Source organism: Pieris napi, chromosome 11 (assembly GCF_905475465.1).
Source record: "Pieris napi chromosome 11, ilPieNapi1.2, whole genome shotgun sequence".
NCBI lineage: Eukaryota > Metazoa > Arthropoda > Insecta > Lepidoptera > Pieridae > Pieris > Pieris napi.
In genome coordinates this window covers 2,277,988-2,302,219 of record NC_062244.1, presented here as the reverse complement: position 1 = coordinate 2,302,219, position 24,232 = coordinate 2,277,988, and the positions used below count along the sequence as shown (strand labels likewise).

The 24,232-nt window shown below is 32.9% G+C and overlaps 1 protein-coding gene across 2 annotated transcripts in view; it reads left to right on the top strand.

Moving 5' to 3' along the window:
* The window catches only part of LOC125054014 (uncharacterized protein CG3556), a 62,397-nt gene that overhangs the window by 11,087 nt on the left and 27,078 nt on the right, over positions 1-24,232 (top strand). Inside the window, exon 2 of one of the 2 annotated variants that reach the window (XM_047655664.1) lies at positions 7,554-7,589. The exons of the other annotated variant lie outside the window; for it this stretch is intronic. The gene's annotated coding sequence lies outside the window, so the exon portion shown is untranslated. The remainder of the gene's footprint in view (positions 1-7,553; positions 7,590-24,232) is intronic. 2 annotated transcript variants of the gene reach the window in all.

Genomic DNA, 24,232 nt, shown 5'->3' with positions numbered 1-24,232 from the left:
GAGTTTCACAAAAAGGACGGAGTTGGTTTTTATTTCATGAAAAACATTTCTCAATAAAACGTACCCTTATCAAACCCTGAATATTATGTCACAAAATTTTCATTGGACCCTTGGTACCTTTCATTTAAATATAGAGTTAATTGAAAAACGTATCTCGTAATTTACAAGATAAAGCTTCAAAAAGAGTGTTTCGATTTTAATAAATTAAAATAAACCTCACTCGACTTCCGGATAGTGGCTTCCGGTTTAATTACAGACGGAAGTTTAAATAGAATCCTTTGAGAAGTTTGAGCTTAAAGAATTCAACTCAATTAAGTACATTTCACTAGGTTTTTATGTCGCTTTTTAATTGACAAATTACACAATTCAAAAATAAACACTTAAAATTACGTAAAGCACTTGAAATGTTACGTAAATAATTTAATTATTGAGCAATTTTTATCGGCCAAATGTTTTTAAAAATTGTAGTAAATCGTGGTGGCCATGAATGTTGACAGTAAGACTGATTTAATATTAGAAATGTTCATTGCAAACTGCACATTTTACAACTTCTCTATAACGTTTTTATCCTAAAACTCCTAGTTACTTAAAGCAAAATTTTATGTTCCTCTCTGGCGGTAGTTTTGATTTGCGTGTCAATCTAATTCTTGAAACCCCTACTCATAAAACTGAATTCTATCACTCCTCCTTTACAGTGCAAAGTATCCTGCTTTGGAACTTCTTACCTCTTGATATCAGGCGAGCTCAGTCTTGTTATTTATTTAAAAATCCTCTATTTGATAATTTATCTTCTGACTCGTAATTAGCTTATATATGTTAACGTAAAATTGTAAAAACCGTTAGATTGTAATCTATCGGTTATCGGTTATCGGTATTCGGTAGATTGTACTACACTAACTTAGTTATCATTCAAACTTCTTTGGTCAATTACAGATTAATTTTACTTCCCAACAATTTCATATAACTACCGAATAATAATACGTTAAATTGCAAGCAGTATATTGAGTTGACAATCTTTCGACAGTTTACAATCTCGCGAGATAGATTACAATCTAACGGTTTTTACAATTTTACGGTGACATATATATATATTAATTTTGACTCATTAACTAACTTTTACATTTTTGTTTATATTAGATTTGATTTTCCTTTATTTTAGTTATAGTTTTACATGTTATTTTATGTTCTTGTTAATTATTTATGCTTGTACTTTACATTATGTAAGTGTTTCTTTTTTATTGATTCATACTAGGGTTGCCTGGAAGAAATCGCTTGTTAGCGATAAGGCCAAACAAACAAAAAACAACAAAAACTAAATATTATTAGTTAAAAATGGAATATTGCTCATTACTAAGTAAGGTTCTTGTTTACTTAAATAATGTAAACGTATTTTTTAAATTTATGTTCTTTTACAAGTGACATAATGTATGTTTTATGAATTAAATGAGATTTGTTCTCACTATGTTGTAAACCGCTAATACTAGACTGATGTACACGAGTATTTATTAAAATATATCGCCAGTACAATAAAGAAAAAATATCTAAGTACAAGCATTTCACGTATTTCTTAGAGAAAACAATACATCTTCGTATTTGTAGCAATTGTGCTCCAACAAAGAGTATAAAATTCCTTTCTTTAATTCACGGAGCGGAAGGAAGTGAAAATCATTAGTCAATGTTTCTATTAGAACGGAAAATGGGAATATGAAATACTGTTTTAAGAACTTCTTTCTTAAGAGCCGTGAACCGACTTTTCTCCTGCATATTCATTATCCTTCCCTTTCTTTACCTAGCATATTAGATAGGCATAGGTTAGCAATGCAGTTTACATAGTAAGTATATAACAGATCTTCAAGAACTAAATCTTAAGACATCTTTTCAAAATTTGCTGTAAATATAATACAAAAAGTCCTTAACAAAAATAAGTGGTACTTAATCGTACTACTTACAAATGCTATTTGGCTAATTATTATAGCTATACGCACATAATTTAATAAATCCCACGACACTTTAGTCGGGGAATTAACTAAAAATATATAAAAAACGAGTATAACAGTACGTTCATGCAATTACTTTTCTATGAGACACCAGGCAATAAACTCTTTGAAAGTATTTTCGTTTGTTAACTGTGTACTAGAAACTATGTAATAATGACTTAACACAGGAATTGAAATTCATGGAATGAAATATTTAAAATTATTCTTTACGCAAAAATAGATTGGCTAGTTGTAACTCTTTTATTTATTTAATAAGAATATACAACATAACGAATACAAACATAATATGTAATAAATAATTAAAACGATGTATTTCTTTAATTACAACAAAAAACATGTCTCAGTATAAAGAATAATAATTAAAGACGAGATTCAAAACCATTTGGCGGTTCTCCAGTTTGACCACAGACTCACTTAATATCTTCTATTGTCTTTGCTTTGACATTTCTGTAATTATTTTTGCCACAGAGTATCATAAACATTAGCGTCTTGTGATGTTGCCAATACTTATTCGAAATTGGATTCATACTGTAACTTATTGGCTTAATTTCTTTAAATAAAATAGGATTAGTGTGCATGTATGTAAATAAAGACGAAACATCGAAACATTCTAATATTTTCCATAACTGTTGAATCGTGACTCTAAGCCGGGTTTTATCTTCTAATTATAAACAATATACTAAATAAAAATCTAGGGCCATCTTATTTTTAATTAATTGGAGCAGTGAGTGCATAAAGATGTATATGTATAGGCTGATCTCTACTTGTATATAAAATAATATAAGAAACGGATGTATTCTCAGGCCCATGTAGGGTTGCGTCATTGTATTATTATTTATGTACTAGTTCTTCGACATCAACATGAGCTAAAAACATTATTGTTTAAACCTAGTTTAAACAATTTAACAGTGGGCACTTTATTTCAATTATATAGATATTTGTTAAAAACGATGACCAAAAGGCATGTTTTTATACCATAGACAATCTGTCTACGTCTACGTCTATAGTCTAGTATAGATATACTTCCCGCTGTACATCTACAGAAAAAGTGCATCACACAGATTAATTACGTTACGCCAGTGTTAAGACATGATCATAAAAGGGAAGTTCAGAACAAAATCCAGCAGAAAGTTCGAGTTCTTTCAACGAAAGCTGAAGTTAAAATGTTCGAGCATAATCCAGAGTTCTTTGTTTCATTAATAATGAACTAAGTTCTGAATTGCGCATAACAGGTGTTCTGGGAATCGATAACAGCTGTTCACGAAAAGGTTCGTTCTTGTTTAGCTGATGTATACATATACCCTTTGTCAATAAGTTTTATGTATCGTTTTACATTCCCTATTAGCATTTTCTTTATTTATGCTTTTGATATCAAATAAAAAAATCAATTAAATTAATTTTGATCTGCGCCCGATCTAAAGCAGTGTTTCCCAAAATTTTTTTTCCTTTAGTCTTTCGAAAATTCTAATGTAAAATTCTAAATTTCCCTATATTATAATTATGTCTATTATAACTCTTATACATAATTTATAATATTAAAAATAATAATAATTGTTCACTTAAGAAACTTAGTAGAAAATTGGTAACGAAACACAATAAGTAAGTAATTATTCAAAATATATAACGAACTTACAACAAAACATATACCATTTTCGAATTTCCCCCTCTGTGGAGCGTGGGCCCCACTACCACACACTGGAAAACTCTGCTTTAAAGTAAATATTGATAATCGCCCGACGTTTTTCTATGCAACTTTCATCCTCTCACTATCCGGAGCGCAGATCGCAATCTTGGATTCGCGTGTTCAATATTGAAGACAGTATCGCTATCGCTATTGAACGTTACAGAGTATCGGTAAAACCTTCTTTTGAATCAGAGTTAAAATATTTTTCTCACATGCGCTATCGACCGTACATTTCCATTGTTTCACTGCTTGAGACGTGCATACATAACACACACTTACAATGAGCGTCAGCAGATAAATTACTAAGCGATTTATAGTTTTGCCAATAATTCTGCTAAATGAGGAAGACTAAATTTCTGGGGCATCTTCTATGTGTTTGAGGAAGTTTAATTCTTTAGATTTTATTAAAGTTGATGGGAGGACAAAGCCGAGCCACAAATGTTGAAAGGAGTAAATTATATTTAATTAAAAAATATTTATTTTTTATATTAAAAAAAACATCATAAATACGTATGCACGACATATCACAACAATCCACAATCAGAAGAATCAGAACAGACCACAAATAACAAATAAAAATTATATCGTTTTAGAAGGGAAAAAATCCTTGTTCAGAACCAGAAGCAAGTTCTGGGTTCCCAGGATATGTTTGTTATTATATAAACGACTGAGAACTATATGTTAACCGTGTCTTCTTTCCACTTATCAGGCTAGAAAGTGCGGGCGCATCGCTGCTAGTGAGGATAAAGGCTTTAGTGGAGAAAAAAGGATGCATTTTTATTACAACCTTAAAGAATTGAGATAATTTTTTTTTCATAATAACGCTCAAAAATTAAAAGTTTCAAAATGAAAGTATATATCTTGATTCAGCCTTCACGCCATATAATGAAAGAGACAACTATTTATTTTGCTAACCATACTGCAATCGCTTAAGCCGTGTGGGTGGCATTATGCCAACGTACTGTATCAGATTTGCTAATAGATAGACCGCTAGTGCATTCGCGACACCTGTTCATTAAATTATATATAACAATTATTAATTTACGAAAAAGAGGAAGACAATTTAGTTAATAGAACAAAGTAAAGATACAGAAGTTACATGGCAGAGTGCGAAGAGGAATGGCAGGATTTGGAGGAGGCCTTTGCCAAAAAGACCTAAAAGATACAGATACAGATACCTAAAAGATGATTGAAATAGAAACGTATTAAAAAGCAGTGTGGCTTCAGCGTGCGACTCTCATACCTGAGGTCATAGGTTCGATCGCCGGCTGTGCACCAATGGACTTTCTTTCTATGTGCGCATTTAACATTTGCTCGAACGGTGAAGGAAAACATCGTGAGGAAACTGACATGTCAGGCACTGGAGGCTGATCACCTACTTGCCCGTTGGATTTAAAAAAAAAATATCATGAAACAGATTCAAAAATCTGAGGCTTTTTTTTATCTGAATTAAAAGGCTATTATTATTATTAATTTACGTTAGAATTGATTCTTAAGTTCATTTTTAATTTCTTCAATATTATGCTTCTTGATGTATACTTATGAACGTCAATGAGAAAGCACGCGAAAATCATAATGCAGATCACCACATACTGAATATCAATTGTGTTAATGTCAATTATTGCATAAAATTATGAGAAAAACAAATATATAGTCATATAAACGAATAAACCTTTAAAAATAATAATATAATAACTAAAATATATTATTAAAAGAAGTCCCTTTAGGCAAGGTTCCGAAGATACTGGCAGCGTTCCCCCTTTGAATAGCTAGACTAATTCTTTGTAGCTGCCAGCTCTTCAGTCTCCTGTGATGTCGACTAACCTTTTTGCTATTTCCTTAAAAACCTTATAGCGCTAGAATATTAACGCTTTAATTAATAGCGCTATTTATTCAAATTTGAAATGTTAATTAGTTAAATTGCTTTAATAAAAATATGTATATGTGTTCGTTGATTTTTTTAAAAGTCCCATGGACACATTAATCGCCAGAAGGCTCGCTACTATGTTTCGGTACTAAGCTTCTTCCATGTCTGTCATGACTCCACGTGTATCATCAGCATTCTTTATAAGCCCACTAACAAATATACTTTAAAAAGGTGTTTACATAAATCTGTATCATTCAAAATTGTATGCATTACATATATAATGCAAATACGCTTCTATAAGTATATATACGAATGTTCCAAATTCTCTCTGAAAACAAAAACTCATCCTAGTTATTATTTTTTACGTTATTTCATGAACTAGTCTATTCAGAAGCTGTGCATATAGAGTGCTTTTACAATTGCACATCGCATGTTATTTAATTCAAATGTAAGTGCATTTATACAGCTGGTAACGTTTTACTGTTTTACTAACAAGTTTTATATTTTTCAGTGTTTTTTAGATAAGTATTATGTTGTTGAGATTTTTTGTAAGATGAGCGCATATAAACTCAATTGGTACACAGCCGGGGATCAAACCTACGGCTTCAGAGTTGCATGCTGAAGCTACTAGGCACTCCTTACTGAAAATAGTCTTAAAAACTAAGTCGTAGCAAAAAAGCCATCACGTTATATTATTACTAGATTTATTAGAAAAAGTTGTTAGGTATGAGAATAGCGTTCATGTATCACTCGTTGAATTGTGATACCTTAGCAATATACCAGTGCTACTAACTTTTAAGGGATAATCCTCAGATTTATCTTTCGTAATCATTTGATAGTTCTAATAAAAAAGTGACCAGCCTTCCCTGTACCTAATCTGTACCTGTACAATCTGTGTGTATAATCATAATCAATGTGTATAATCTGTACCTGGCGCACGCCTGACTTTTTGGGTCTAAGGTTTGTTTTCTCGCGTTTTCCTTCACCGTACGAGCGAGTGTTAAATGCGCACATGGTAAGAAAGTCCATTGGTGCACAGCCGGGGATCGAAACTACCTACAACCTCTGGGATCAAAATCGGGAAAAGAAAGGAAAGACAAAAAAATAAAAGAAAGAAAAAAGAAAAGAAAAGAAAAGACAAGAAAAGAAAAGAAAAAAGAAAAGAAAAGAAAAGAAAAGAAAAAAAGAAAAGAAAAGAATAGAATAGAAAAAAAAGAAAATAAAGTACATAAAGGAAAGAAAAGACATAAAGTATATAAAGGAAAGAAAATAAAGAATGCGGTAAAGTCTAAACTATCCTCATCCGAGATGGATGGGGGAGTCCAGTCATTGCTTCTAGATGTCACAACCGCTCTACCAATTGACATGATATATTATTGTCTTATCAAGTATTGTAGTACAGCAAAGGATGAATGAGGGAAGAGAGACGCCATGTTTTTTTACAATTGCCAAATCCAGACTGTCTGTAAGGTGTACCGCAATTCACAAAAAAGGGTTTTAAAAGTCACAGAAACCAAGTTTCATATTATTTAATAATTTTGGCCATATTGAATGTTTAGACATGGAAAGATTATGATTTTTCACTGAAAGGTTTTTGTCGACTCTTCGTGAGCGGTGGCGTCATCAATATTCAGAGAACGCACGTGTGACGTCATTAATTGCGAATACGTCAACGGCGCGTTTTAATAGACGACTCTCTGATTTTATCTGTATTTTTTATACAATCGCGTATATTTTTAACTTTTATTTGAAATCATAGCTAGCATTTAAAAGAATTTATCGACGATTCATTTACATATTTTTTATTTATTCACAAAAAATATATACATAGATAATGTTGAAAAAAAAATTATAATATTAAAAACCTCAATATCGCTACTGTGAACTAACTCTGCGAACATATACATATAAAGTCGATAGTCGGAGACAGCTCGCGTTTCTGAATCTCCCGTACATATCAAAAAGTTCCTTGGATCATAATTTAAATTGTCCCATATTTTTGCAGATTCGCAGCAGATACGCTGTCAAGAAAAAGGCTTTGGTGAGTACCTTATGGCAGTTTTATCTTGACTTTACGGAAAGTTCTAGTACAATTTATATATAACTGAATAAAAATATATTACTTTCATCTTTATAAAGACTAATTATTTAAGATAAAATTTTAGTTACATTTTTCAAGTAATATATAAAAATGTAAAAATATTCCATGAGCACAGGATATAAATCTTGATACGCCATCTTGGTGCATTTCCCGCGTAGGTAATTTTCTCTGCTGACAACATTTATCACAATTCAACGGATGATACATTAATGCCATTTTCATACCTTTTTATGACGATTTTTTATGTTATTTACTATCCTTATTAATTTCGTGGAATTTATTGCAAATTATAACTTTTATTAACAAATAAATAAAATGTGCAACACGACGTAGTTTTTAAGCCTGCCTGGATATTCTGTAACTCATACAGATAAGGAGGGAGCTTGTAGTTTATTGTTTTTCAGAATGCCAAATCGTAAAATGACTGCTTTATTACTGTTTTGAGCGCGACCGCCGCTGTGAAAACCGCTTTCTGAGTTCGAAAAGTGAGTTACAGAATCGCAAGGCAGACTATTTAAGTGAAAAGTGTTGGCCTAGTAGCTTCTACGGGCGACTCTCATCCCTGAGCTATAGGTTTGAACCTGGGCTGTGTACTAATGGACTTTCGTTCTATATGCGCATTTTACACTCGCTTGTACGGTGATGGAAACGATTGAGAGGAAGCCGATATTTCAGACGCAAAAAGTCAATGGTGTGTGCCAGGCGTTGAAGGATGATTATGAAAACAGATACAGAAATCTGAGGCTAGAAGCAAGGGTTGTAGCGCGGGTGTTTCTTTTTAAACTAAACTATAAATCCTCAATTTACTTAGCTAATTTGGAAAACGAAGTATTGGCCAAATTTCCACTACTAGTATTAATAAGAAATAGTACTGTATGTTAAATTATGTGAAGTTTGGGTGGAATATATAGACCTACCTGCGCCGGTAATCAATGTTGAGATTTCTTACCGCGAGCTGGCTTTGAATAAAGCAACAGCGCTAAGTATGATTCGATGTAATTCTTTCGTTATATCATAAATGTATTTCAGAATACTAATTACAATTATTTAATTAGCCCTATAAATACCTCCGAGTTTATAATTGTAAACAGACAAATTGGTAAAAAGTCTTCTGTCAGACGTAAATGCCACACAACAAATGGAATTGCGAGTATTTATAAATGTCAGATATTATGTCAATGATAAATGATTTCATTACGCTCTAAATATATACATTGTAGAGTATAGTGGTATGCTTTAATATGCATACATTTAGAAAAATCCAAAAACAATTGTACAGAGTTTTAAAAGTAATGAATCATATTTTAAGTCTGTGTTATTTTAGACTATGGTAGTACGTCATTACCATAGACTAGAATAATCAAAGGAGGTCTTACATCAATCTGTAGACTATTAAGGCTGAACATTATCGACTTATAGTCCTTTTCATGAAAGAAGTCCCCCAGACGCGGCGCTGCAATCGCAGAACGTAATGTTGCCATTTATGAGTAAAAAATTTACCTATTTTATTTACATTTAGCAGATGTAATTTATCAAATATTATTTTCTGCATACTTCGATGAAACAATATTTCTGTTATGTAAAAAGTATATTTTTATTTACTTATATTAGCGGTGTTCTACCTACTTACATGGAAAAGATGAGAAAATAGGGTAAAGAAAAGCAATACAATTTTTTATTCAGAGTTTTATTGCATAATTGTTGGGTTACAATTTTTTTCGAAGTACACGCCGCTATTATACCTTCGTTTTTAATTCTTGTAACAGTTTTCTCTGACACACCTGCAATTAAATTATGAACAATAAAAAATAATAGGAACTTTAAGTTTATAATGCTTATGTACTATGTAATAAGTACATGTTTTAATTTCAGTTACCTAGTTTCATCACGTTAAGTATTTATTCAATTTTGTCGCAAAAACGAATTTATATCATAAAAGTCCCATCAATACAGCAAAAAATTATTAAATGGCAACTCTAAAAAGTACCCGTTATGGCGCCAACTCTCTTCCGAACATTGTTTAGTGGTATTAAAACACCTTGATTCTTATGTTCCGCTTCACAGAACTCTTTCACCTTTATATCATTTCTCGAGCCGAACTTTTTACAACTTTTGGCATTGTAATCAATCTTTAAAATGCACTAAGCTAGTTAAAAATTCACAAAAATCTACCACAACAAACGAACTTGATAACATCGACGAATGACAACATTGCCGACCTGTCAAATTTAGTTCCAAAAATCACCGCGGGACTTCTTTCATGAAAAGCACTATACAGCTTCATGTTAAGGTACTACTGTTTATGTATATAGGCTTAACTACTAGCCTGCAAATAGAATCACAGTAACATTCCTAATTTGAATATTCCGAGCTTGAAAAAAATTCCAATAAAACCTCTTTGTTTAAAAATGCTTTGTAACCTAATTCAATTGTTCATACATTCAATTTGCTAATTGACAAATATGATAGAACCATTACAAATTTGATTAGTTTTCAGTCTTTGTTCGTGCCTTCGATCCATTTGTTAATTACATTGTAAATTAATAACTTATGATGCTTCACGTTAGTTTAAGACATGTACGGTACGTCAGTCAACGGGATGCTTCAAAGAAGGAGGATTCATTTCACTCTATATTCACTTCAAAAAATAAAAATAAAATAAAATATGTTTATTATGGAACATAAGATACAGGTATCACTTATTCCATGTCATTAAATTTGAATTTGTAGGCATCCCTACTCATCAGCAAAGAAGACAGAGGGTGTAGGCCGAGAGAAAAAGCCGGCGTAAAAAACTCTCGGTACTCTTAAAATAGCAAATCATCAAATAACACTTATTTTAAAACAAATATCGCAAATTAATTAGAAGTAGCCTGTCTAGCACTAGTCCCAGGCCCTTTTATCAACTACATAGATATTCGTTAACTTTATAGTAAGCTTTTTTGCTAATTAATTAAATACTATTAATGCTAAATTAAATACTATGCTGTGCTTATAAAAAGCTTAAGAGAGTGCCCACGTCTGGCTACACTCTCGGGGCGTAACTCCAACGATTTTGGTTATAAAACTAAGCAAGCCAGCGCAAAATATACAACCTTGGCTCGTACAAGACAGTTCATCTACCTTTTGACGAACAAATATTTTGTTATAAATCAAATTTTGAAAAGGAAACTTTTATTGCTCAATTATATTGTTCACAATATAGGTAATCCAAATTAAATACAATCTATATTAAAATCAATGCAAATTAAAAAAAAAGCACAATCTTAAAATTCATAATTTTTAATTAAACACTGCAATTTTTTGCATTATTGTTGTGAGTTACAATTTATTTAAATTGCTTTCACCCCAAAGTTATTACGAAATTACTGTTGTTTAACAAGTTCTTAGGATACTATAGCGGAGAGATAATAATATAATTAATTAAAATTCATACAAAGTAAATGCGAGTTGGAACTTGTACACTCTCCCGTTTATATTCGCCTGGTACCTCGAACTTGTGAATGAATTAACTTTTAAATAAAATGAAACTTCCGCGACAAGGAAGTTCCTCTTATTAAAAATATCACTAATTATTTCAAAAGAAAGCCTTGCTTTATAAAAATCGTTTAGAAATCTCTGCATCTTCTATCGCATTTACCATGGAGAGTGTTCAGAGGAGTTTTTCGGACTAATACCTGCGGCTGAATTCAATCATCAGACGCAGGCAGAATACAAAACACCATCCATATCACCTCAACGTCCGTCGTTCCACAACTTAGCATTTCAGTAGTGTTTGCCGCGCACCACCACTATGTAGAACCAGCTGCCCACTGATGTATTTCCAAAACAATCTTATAAGGCCGGAAACGCATTTGCGAGCCTTCTGGCAATGTGAGTGTCCATGGGCGGTGGTATCACTTAACATCAGGTGAGCCTCCTTCCCCTTTGCCTCCTGTTACATACCAAAAAAATCACTTTCAAACTTATGGCTGTTTCATGGGCCATTTAACGATAGTAAAAAAAAATATTTGCTTCTTAAATTTTACAGGTTTACAGAAGTTATTGATCTTTGTGCCACCAGCCTTCCATCACGAATAAAAATATCCAAGGAGAGAACGACATACTATGACTAAACTAATGTAACAAACGAAATAAAACTAAAACATGAGTGGTTGTGTGTGTGTGAATTTTGTAAGGATGTGTGATTTAAAGGCCTATATTCACTTTGATTAGTGATTAGTGCAGGTGATTAGTGATTAGGAGAAAGCAAGTGAGAACAGCGACTGATTAATGCAGGTGATTAGTTGGCTGTGTAGTAAAGTGATTAGAAGCGTGTTCAATTTTTTTGCGAGTGAACTGCGAGTGGTGACTTCGCGTGCCCTCCCTTCCCCCTCACTCGCAGCGTGCCTGCCAAACTACCAACAACTGAATTTACTTAACAGAGCCACTAAACAATAATTTGACACTACTTGCACTACACACCTGCACTAATCAATGTCAATTACTAATCACTTGCACTCGCACTAATCAAAGTGAATACAGGCCTTCAACGTGTGTTAAAGAATTTAATTAAAAGTCGACATGGATAACAAGTTTTTTGTTGCATCGTACTCAAGGTTTTTAAGAAATTTAGAAACAGCCATTTTAAGTTTTGCTGTAAATATTTAAGGAAGAATTAAGTTTATTGTTAAAAGCCCAAGGAAGCAAAGAAAGTTAAACGCGAATCTTGTGAGCGAAATAGATGTGCTTTGGAAATTGTGTCCTTACGCCGTGTGATGGGGTCAAACGTTAGTTAGGAATGTTGCTTTAACATAATCGTGAGAATTTCTCGCTTCAAAAATACGTATTTGTTACACGAGATTCTTGTATCTTAATTTAGTATATTAACACTAAAAACTATTAACTAATTTTATCTGAAAAAGCTGACCCGGCAAACGTTTGTTTTGCCATTAACTATATATCCATTCCATTCTATGCACTACACGGTCAACTGCTGCGAACTATAGACGCCTTTCACTTTATCCCTACTCCGCGGCCAACCGTCACGCGACATGCAACACACAGACGAAATAGTTTGAGACGATGTAATAAAAGTATCACTTTAAAAAGTTTTTGGGGTGGAGTTATCACTTAGGAGTTTAAAAGATAAATAGTAGCCGATTGTCAGACTAACTGAATGTGCATTAAATATTTCATAAAAATCGGTCGAGCCGTTTCGGAGGAGTATGGGAACGAACACGAGAATTTTATTTATTAGATTTTGATACAAAAGATTTCCTAACGTGACATATTCTTATAATAAACGTCCAGTCAGGGTTATTGTTAGTACAAATATTTTTAAAGGACAGCCAAATATCAGAATAATATTCAATAAGAAGCAGAGGGTCTATTACAGAGGGCGAAAGCGTAAATATCGGCCGGCAGCTGTCTCTGACATCTGATTGGCTTCAAGAAAATTGCTTACTGAGCAAATTGTCGGGGAAATCACTCTCTGCCCCTTCAACCTTATGAATATAATTACTTTTTCATGACCACATTAAATTTTAATGTGTTCGAAATTACTAACCATATTTTGCTGGAAAAAGTGTTTTGAGAACTTATTTAAACCAAATTTTGTGTCATTTGAGAACGAAGCTTAGTATTACGTTTAAAGTTTACCTGAATTTTCATGGTTGTATTTTCGTTACTTTATTTATTAGCCTACAGCTTTTATGATATATCCTTTTCAAAATATGTTCACAGCAGTTGATGGCGTTAACAGGGCAACAATTCCTTAAGCTTCTACCTAATATAATATTTATTTATTTGTTTACAGTTGTATATTAACTTGATGTGGCACTCATAACGAAAGTTAAATTCAGTGGCGGTTGTTAGAGAGATGTTCAAATGTATGTTAAATGAAACTCTTTGTTTGAAGCTGGGTGTCAACTGTTTTAATCGTCTTAAACACGAGCTTATAACTAACATACAATTAGGTGTGGAGTGGGGTTGCGACGCTAACAAAAAACAAACTTGACTTATTTAAGGGTTCTTAAATATAAGTGCAGTGTTGGCCCAAGTCATGCTCATTTGTCAATCTAATAAGCAACTAGATCAGTCTCCTGTGCCTGACACATTCGTCGACATTTTGAGTCTAAGGCAAGCCGGTTTCCTCACGATGTTTTCCACCGTTCGAGCGAATGTTAAATGCGCACATAGAAATACAGTCCATTGAGAGTCGCAACCTGAAGACACTAGGCCAGTACATTAAATAGTAAGTTAAAATCGAAAAATAAATCAATTAAACTAATAACGAAACATTCACTTTACATAGCTTCTCTTTTTACAAAGGGAACGTTGATCGACTGCAATTTCCGGTCGTCTTTGAGCGAGCCGATACACGATTAATATCGAATACAGGTATTGTGTTGGCAACACTTGATTGCTTCAGATTATTGCCAATTAACGTATCGGATGCGAAACAAAAGACTGTGTAAATTGACCATCGATTTTTACCCGCGTTTACATATTGCCAGTAATATCATGTTTGTTTAGGAGTATGAAGGTGCCGTATAGGGGCCTCATAGCCTAGCGGTCTTATTAAGTGGCAGCTAGGTGAGGGGTACCGGGTTCGATTCCCGGTTCGAGGGCAAGTTTTAATTTAATTTAAATTTGTTCTCGGCCTTTGGGAGGGTTGTGCGGTACCGGGCGAGTGCTTAAACCGTACATGGAGGACACGGTCGAATTTCTAAGGCAAGCACGAATTATAAAAATCTTATACTTGACGCTGTCTAATACACAAATCGTGCCAGATCCATAAAGGGAAAAAAAACGTATCGGATGCGAAACAGAAGACTGTGTAAAATTGACATCGATTTTTACCAGCGTTTACATATTGCCAGTAATATTATGTTTGCTTGAGTATGATGGTGCCGTCGGCTGTTAAATAAATAAAAGTGCGTTAGAAGTTATACGTCTTTGGCGTAACAAGATAAAAATCTTTTCAACAATTTTATTCTACGTTCGTAGAAAAAACGACACTAACAATAAAAACAACTCATAATTTTTCCCTAACGCGCCAAAAGTATAACTCAAATAAACAAGTTCTATAAACTTATTTAATTAAACTTATAATTCAATTACAAATTGTGGCACTGTGTGGACTGATTTGAGCGCGACCGCCGCTGCGAAAACCGCTGTGTGAGTTCGAAAAGTGAGTAACAGAATCGCAGGGCTGGAGGCTGATCAGCTACTTGCCTATTAAATTGACAAATGATCATGAAACAGATACAGAAATCTGAAGTCCAGTGAAATAAATCAATGGCGCTACAACCGGTTGTCAGATTCAGTCAGTCAGTCAGGTTGATTTATTTTTTAACTATAATTTTACGGTGGTAATTTATATACAGATTAGCTGATCCGGCAAACGTCGTTTTGCCATGTATATCATTTATAATAAAAAATAGGGGTTGATCGTAGAGGGGTGAAAATTAGGGGTTGTATGTATTTTTAATGCTGTATCATAAAAAAATAAAGAATAAAAATTTTATCTAAAATTAAAAAAAATTTAGGGGTGTACTACCCTTAACATTTAGGGGGATGAAAGATGCTGTCCGATTCTCAGACATACCCAATATGCACAGAAAATTTCATGAGAATCGGTCGAGCCGTTTCGGAGAAGTTTAGCCACAAACACCGCGACACGAGAATTGTATATATTAGATTAAAAATACAGGAAATACACTTGATCAAAGGTGCGACGTTTTCATGTGAAAAAGGTTAGTAAAAACAATTGAAAAATATTTTTCAAAAACTTCTTTGAACAATTTAATCTTAAGTTTAATTATGAAACTATTTTGTGAAATGAGATATTTTAGAGGGGCGCTTCAAAATTTTAATGCAAATCTTTGTTGGATGCTTAAGCAACCTCCCAAAGTTGCGAGGGTAAAATTCGTTTTACAAAATGCTTTCAACTTTCGGGGCTTTTGTGTTGTTATTGCATAAAGATGTCACAAGAAAACATTATATTCTTTATTTAATATTAGATTATACAAGATATTGTAAAATTAAACTTGTTAATTACATATAAACAATTTTTTTAATTTACAAGCAAAGCAAAGCAAGATCAGAAGGCCCTATAAAAGACGCGGATAAAAATATATAAATCAGTGTTAATTGCACATAAAATTATTCCTAATCTTTTTTACCTGCTTGTGACAGTGCTTTTCTCTCGTAGACTTACGGGGAAAACGCCTCCACATTTCACACCTCAATATTCAAGAAAAACCGATAAGGTATGCGTGCATTTATTTGTTTTATACTCGGTTATAATGCGAAAGTTGAATGAAAACTCAGAGCCCTTTCTCTGTAACTTCTAATAGAGACAGCGATCCCAACGATTTTGTATGCAAGTTCGATGTTGTTCTAACATCCGTAGTTCTGTAATCGGAACCTCAAGAAAAGAGCCTAGAGCCTTCAAGAAAGGAGCGTACAATTCCATGAAACGTCGACAACACTCCCGCTACCTTCCAGCGTTGCAGGTGTCCATGGGCGGTTGTTTACACTTTATTCAAAGTGATCCGTTTGCCCCCCAATAAAAAAATCTCGATATCACTCCGTTATAGACATATTGCAATCAGGCTCGTTGTCGGCATCGTCACAATTTACCGAATGTGGTTTTAGATCCTGTTATCCTGTATATAATTTTGAGCGAGTCACTAGTTAGATCGTGCGGGAAATACAAATTGTGTTTCAATCTTAAATGTAAAAGCAGTATCGAAGAAACTGAATTTCACACCACACACTTCAGGAACATTGTTTATTTATTTCATAATCCTACAGCTAACATAAAGTATATATTTAATTGGTTAAATTTAAAATTATGTAAAATAATTGTAAATTTATAATACATCAATCCGGTAAAAAATTGTTTCCCTTAAATGTGTAAAAGTTATGTCAATAAAAGACAATACTACATGTAGTTACTGTTAAGCACTGCATAACACTGTATCTAATCCCCGAATAGTAATTCTGTGAACAAAGCCAAAACATTTAAACTATTTCAAACACTTAAGATAATTATTAACCCCTACGAAAATTCCTCTTGAAATAATTTAGGTCAGATACTGATCAGACACGACACTCCATTATTGCGACCATCTACTGTTTCAATATTTTCAAGAGCTCTTAGTTCGACTCTAAAAGCATTTTGACCCTTTAGTAAAAGGTTTTATCAGAATAAAACGAAATGGTAATGAAAGGTAAAATTGTAGCGCTTTGAATGGTTCTTGCATTATTAAATTAAAAAGCCTGTCTACGTTTGAACTAAAGTAATTTGGTGGATAATAGAATCATTTCTTCTTGAAAAAATTAGATTTTGATTAATCTGTAAGAAGAAAAAAAGGAAAATTGAACCGACGGAATACACCAGTTACCTAGTAAAATCTTTATATATATAATTCTTCTGTGAGTGTGTATGTCACTGAACTTCTCTCAAACGACTGGACCGATTTTGATGAAATTTTTTGTGTGTGTTCAAGGGGATCTGGGAATAGTTTAGATTCACAAATCAGCCCGCCAGATGGCGCTGCAGTCGGTACTTTCATATTTTGCTTTACTAATCGCTTGAAATATCATGCAGGACAACGTCTGTCGGGTCCACTAGTAGTATATAAAGTATTAACAATTGTCTTAACTTAATAATAGTAATAATTTAAAATGAATGTCTAGGATAATTTTACTATTCATGTCCCCTCCTATCTCAAAGGCTAAACGGATTTTGATGAAACTTGTCCTATTCTTTAAGTTAGTATGACTTTTAGTTTCCATGTTGGACTCAAATATTTTGGATTTAACAATACATACTGATAATCTCTTTTTTAATACATTTTGCTTTGAAAACCCTGCATTTCTCAATTTTCGTTAGCTACTTTAAATTTAAAGCGGTAATATTTTTATTGTTTCTCCATCCGTCGCAACCACGATTCAAACTCAATGAGAATTTTCTTTTGTTTTAATTTTTATTGATTACTGCCATATTTTTTCGCAATTAGATAAACAATCGTCGAATAGCGTCTATTCCGTTTCCGTTTTTGATATGTCTTATTTTTATTTTTTCTTTAAGTATTGTTATTTTGTGTGTTTATGTGTGTGTGTTTTCGTATGTAATAAATGTTATGTCTATGTCTATGTAATGAGTCCACCAACCCTAACCCCTAACCCCTACACTGTTCAAGAATGGACCCTGTAAAACATATTCAATAAATCATTAAGTACTCAAGGCGTATTATTTCATATTATAATTATGAAGGCAAACAAGGCTATAAATAACGTGGGTATGTTGGGTCACGCCTGGCCGCTGATCAAACGCGGGATAACGAGCACGGTCTGTCGGGTCTCCCTTCGATTTTCTTCATGTTATATACCTTTTATCCATTGAAACATGCGATATAATATTATAAATAAAGCCAAGCGCTACAACGCTTGATCTTGCTTTTTCTGTTACTAATAGGCAAGTAGATCAGCCTTCAGTATCAACGCCGTCAACGTTTTGGGTCTAAAGAATAACATTACGAAATAAGTGGCATGCATGGAAAATCAGTTTCACAAAAGTAGTTTCGATATATGCGAAAGTAATATCGTAAAATAATTAGTATCGTGAAATCAGTATCGCAGTAACCATGGCACAAACAGCATCAAAGCTTTATTTTTCTCTATTCACTGTCGCTAATGAGATGCTTCTTTTCTAAGCAACTGGAAATAGCTTTTAGTCTTTATCATAAGAACTCAGGGCGGCATCATGTATTAGCATCAAAATAATCCCTTTCACAATACATTGCTTCTCGTTTGCCCTCTTATCCTATAAACAAAACGTTTACATTTAAAAGTTTGGTCCAAGTGTACCTTTAACGCTGGCAGCATTTTCTCGATGTATTGCGATACTTATTCGTTGAGCGAGGAAAGCACCAGCTCTGGGATCACCAGTAATATCTACCAGGCGCCAACTAAAATCTTCATTTAGTGCCAATGCACTTGAATCCCACGGCCCAAGAGTCTTACTAAAAAAAATATATGTAAATGAATGTCAGAAATATACTAGCTAATTACTAAGTAAAATTTCACTCTATTGTATCTACACAATATATACGTATACATTTAACCAGCGTTTACTTTACATTGTAACTGGTAATATTCGATGCTTAACCAGAGCACAAAAGGCTCGGCCGGCAATTTACATTTGTCAGGCGCAAGCTGAAGGCACGTATTGAATCTGAAAGCTTCAGCGGTCACAGACTATACAATGCCTGCACCATATTGCCTACTGCAAAGTATTTGAATTAAATGGAGATTGAAAATTGTTAATATCGTCGCACAGAATATACCGGGGATATTATCGGAAATTTATGTGATTCTTTTTCGTGAATTGAGTTAAATTCATACATTTTGCTTATTTTTAACTCAGTCTGATAGTTAATTATGTTATATTCGATGCACAATATACTCTTATTATATTAAAATTTGCTTATTATTAAGCATTTTGATGTTGTGTTGAAATAAACAGCATTGTATAAGCTTTTTCAAATCGCGCGAAAGTTTCAAACATATTTCTGCATTTTTTTAAAATATATAATAAAAATAAAGCCACTTTAAAATAATAATTAATTCCATAATAAAAACTGCAAATCAGATGGGTGTTAGTTTACACGTTAGTTATTCAAATCAAATCAATCAATCAAATCAAAATACAATTATATGAAAAATAAAAGTAACAAAACAAAGGCTCCAAAATATATTGTTTCGTACTCAACAAACTTTCTCTCCCCTTTAACTCAAACAATAATTTCCAAAGTGTATTCCTTATCCTTTGACGTCAATTTAAATTGATTCTGTTTCAGTTAATTCTTAAATACATACAAGCGCATATAGTATTTCTACTGAAACATAGCAAATATCACCGACTCTCATATATCACAGAAACTGCAGAGTACAAGTGTCCTAGACTAGCTATTCATTCGCACTACTGATAAATGTTACTGCCGACTAATCTACTTTAAAGTGCACTGTGCATTACGGCGAACACGAGCATTTGCCCAGCTATACCATAACGTTGTAATATAGGTTTTTATATATATATCAATAAAATATCATTAACGCTATGGCAACGAATGATAATGATATGACTATTTCCCTAAAATAGTGAACAATTAAACACGATGTTGCTTGTGGCGTCTACGCAAGAAAGGCGTAGCGTTATGTAGCACCTTGCGTAGCTTTGCGTAGCCAATATAATTTGTATGTATAACAATACTATTTTTTATCGACTTCAAAGTTACCAGCATGACATATAGGCATATGATGTTGAAATTGGAAAATATTTACATATCTTTTGTATAGGTTAGTAGCTAGTAATTACAAAAAAATTACATATTGAAAATTATAATTAATTTATGGATTAATATTATTAATTATAAAGGTATTAAGTTTATCAACGCAAGCATATCAGAGGAAACTTATCAGAATGAAACATCTGTCGAGATCAATTGTTAAGGAATTGTTCAGACTTACTCAAAGTATATATTAAGTAGAAAATGTATATATTACTATGTTTTATAGTATTAATAATAATCAATACACTCAACTTGATTTTGTTAAAGTTATTTTTGTTATAAATGTATGTAGAACAAAGAATGTATAATCTTAGATTACGTATGTCTTGTGTTCTTAAACAAATTATAACTTAAATTTTCCTTTACACACCAAACAAAATAATTATATGGTTTTCTTACATGGAAACGAACCAACGTTACACGTATTTGGGGCTCAAGTATAAAGTGTTGGAAGAAAGTTTGATTAAATTCTCCTTGCGTAGCCATTGTTTAGACATGGCATTCACATTTGCATTATGTACAAACTTTTTTCATTTACCAACACGTTAACATTTGCTTTCATTTTTTTTTTATGTCTCTGGCACGGTTTGTGCATTAGCCAGCGTCAAGTATGAGATTTTTATCATTCGTGCTTTTTGCCTTAGAAATTCGATTATGTCCTCCATGTACGGTTTAGGCACTCGCCCGGTACCGCACAACCCTCCCAAAGGCCGAGAACAAATTTAAATTAAATTAAAACTTGCCCTCGAACCGGGAATCGAACCCGGTACCCCTCACCTACCTGCCACTTAATAAGACCGCTAGGCTATGAGGCCCCCCTTGCTTTCATTTATATATGAATTTTTATGTAGGTATAAGATAAAATTAATTTGATCTGACTTGCTTTACTTGACTCTAGGGTAGAATGGGTAGAATGGGTAGGTCTCTAATCCTTAATTAAAAAACTATATGTTTATAGCACCTGTATGTAAAACAATTTTAAATAACTCTCTCCAGAGTAGCTTATCATTTAAAAATCAAACACACCACTACACGCAATACTCGTCGAGCGAGTTTGCTTATCTTGGCGAAGCCGCGTACAAATTATTTGAAGAAGTCTAATAATTTTCTGAGAAATAAAGTTCTTTAAACATTAATTTATATTTTATATTAAACAATTAGTTAGTGACTTTATATTTTATATTAAACAATTAGTTAGTTACTTTATTGTTGCAAAAGATAAGTCTATAAAAACCAAACTATAAATCATCGCTTGTTAGATAATTAACCTTCCTTATTTTTACCTGCACCACCACTATGTGGCACGTGTGCTCGTACCCTTCAGGGTATATCCAAGGGTCCATAAAGAAAAGAACATTTGAAATAGTAAGTATTATTTGTTGTTTCAAATGTTAAATTTCAGTTTTCTTTAGTTTTTTTTTAAATATTTTTGTGTATTAATGTACTTTTTTCTGTTATATATTGTTTACCTATGTAATCTGTTTTGGCTTTCTGTATTGTCTAAGTGTTATAATATGTATGTTAGCTGTAAGATTACTTATAATTAAATAAATAAACATAGTAATAGGTTGACGACGCACCCGCAAGCCTTCTGGCATTGTTAAGATCTTGATGGACATCACTTACCATCATGAGCCTTGCACATTTCACCCCTGCTTTATAATGTGAATTTTGAAAATTGTTGCAATATTATTAAGGTACAGTGATTTCTAAGAGTTGAGCAATATTATAAAAATGAGATATAATACTTAAATCTAGGTTACACTGGAAGAATTTTCTTACAAAATATTTGTACCAGATAGAAGATATCATACAAAAGATTCTTGAAATATTGAATTGGAAGTCATCTTGAAAAATCGTTTTCACGAGCTGAACCTTTTGGTATTTTATGAATTTAGGCAAAAAGGTCGCTCGTTAGTCTAGATTCCGTAATTTAATTAAACTTATAGAGATTAATTATTTGTAATTAAAATATTTTATTATAAATTTAATTCTAATAACAAACTTATAAATTTGATACGGAAAAACGAAACCCAAAAAGATTGGTTTGGTGTGGAAAAATATTAATATATTTTCAGTTTAACATTTGTCATTTCTCTCGAAATGTATTTTAGTGTTCGACGATTTCAGGTAGGATTTTTTTTGAGGAGTTCTTTTTAATTAAAAAACTTGGCGATGAAAAAGAGTGGCGGAGAGTTTATTGCCAGTTCTTCTCGTCCGTCCTACGCCCTTGTTCTGAGAACTGGCAGTAAATGTAAAATTATAAGCATTTAATATGTATTTCTTTAAGTTCATAAGTGTGCATTCTGTTACCTAAATGAATAAATAATTATGACGTTTTGATTTTTTTTGACTTACTAAATTCTACAGAAACGTAAGTACTTTAAAATCATCCTACTATCGTGCACAGGCTTAAGCATCAACCAAACAGTTTTTATATGACCTATTTCATATACTGCGCATAATGAAAGCTTTCACTGACATATCTTTAAAAAGAATTTAAAAACTCGCTCGCGTTTTTGAAAACATATTTGACTCGCGTTTCAAATACTATTAATCATCTTTATTTTCACAAAATGGGTTATAAAATTATTTAAACAATCTAAAACAAAAGACGCGTGTGTTGCTTATTTGGTCCACAGATTCACTAGATCAATCATAGACAAGCCATTCTATCCATCATAGAAAGGCCGGCATAGCACTCGCGAGCCCTCAGACATTGAGAGTGTCCATGGGCGGCGTTATCACTTAACATCAGGTGAGCCTCCTGCCCGTTTGCCCCCTGTTATATAAAAATAATCATCTATGTCGACAGCACATACAAGTTTGCAATTATAAATATATAAGAAATTCCAGTCACTACTGAAGGTAGACGGAATAAAAAGTTTTATACAATAATAACTTCCTGTCTATGCTCTTTAATTTTTTTTAAATAATTTAGGATTACCTTAGATACGTAGCAAACACACTTTAGAGAAACCTAATTTTGTAACAAATTATTCTCGCCCTTAGATATTTAAAAATCTTATTTTTAAGCGCCTATAAAATTAAAAATAATTGTCAGGAATAAAAAATATTGACCATAAAATTATTTTTGTATTCATCCCCTTGAATTCGTCCTCACTTTTACTCTATTCAAGTCAACAGACATATTTATTATTTTACCAACAATTATGAATTTGAATTTACGGGTTTTACAAACTTTTGTGTTAAACAAATGTTATAATTGGTTCATTCTGCGGTTTTTCCTGATTTCCAGAGCAATTTTTAGATAGCAGATCCCACAATAAGCCAGCACGACATTCTGGCATGCGGCGAGGAAATTAACTCGTTCGCTGGCCCCGGGATTTTCACATTTTTCTCGCCAACTCAAGGAAATATCTACATTTGAATGTCCCAGTCATTATAAGGCGAGACTTTAGAACGTTTTATATTTCTACGAGTGACTCTTTACAGAAATAGCAGAATATATCTAGTTGTGCTTCCTCAAGTAAATACCCAATGTCAAAAAAACATCAACATCTTCATTATTTTTATAGTTTAACGTTGAGCTATTATTGCCTCAAAATTTCCATTACCTTTATATTTACTTTTATATTATTACTATTTATTTACCCATCAGCCCTGCGATTCTGTAACTCACTTCACGAACTCCACGAAAAGGTGGGAGCTTGTACTTTATTGTTTATCAGAATGCCAAATCATAAAATTACTGCTTCACGACTGATTTGAGAGAGACCGCCGATGCGAAAACCGCTGTGTGAGTTCGTGAAGTGAGTTACAGAATCGCAGGGCAGGAGTCTCGCCGAGGATCGATTCGCTATAGAAAAATGTCGCTAATAACTTTAATTCTGATTTTACTGGTACCTAGGATATTATTGTTTCTTCACTTTTCGCAATTTTAGTTATAAAACTATTCACACTTAGTTTCATAAATAAAAATTTTCACTAGATAATAACTCGAATATAATTTCCTATATTAACTATGCGATTATCATTAAGGCGAGGCCAAAACCGTCTTCACCATAAGGGCACACGGGGCCCATGCCCAGGGGCCCTGAAGGACTGACAATTTCTCTCCCACATTTATTCTCAAAACATTTTTGTTGGGCACACTTTTTACACAAATCAGTAATCAAAAAAGTTATCAGAAGGTATTTACAAGGCATAATATACCTACTACGCCATTATATCGAAAGAATTATCGTAGTCGTAACCAAAAAACCAGCAGCATTC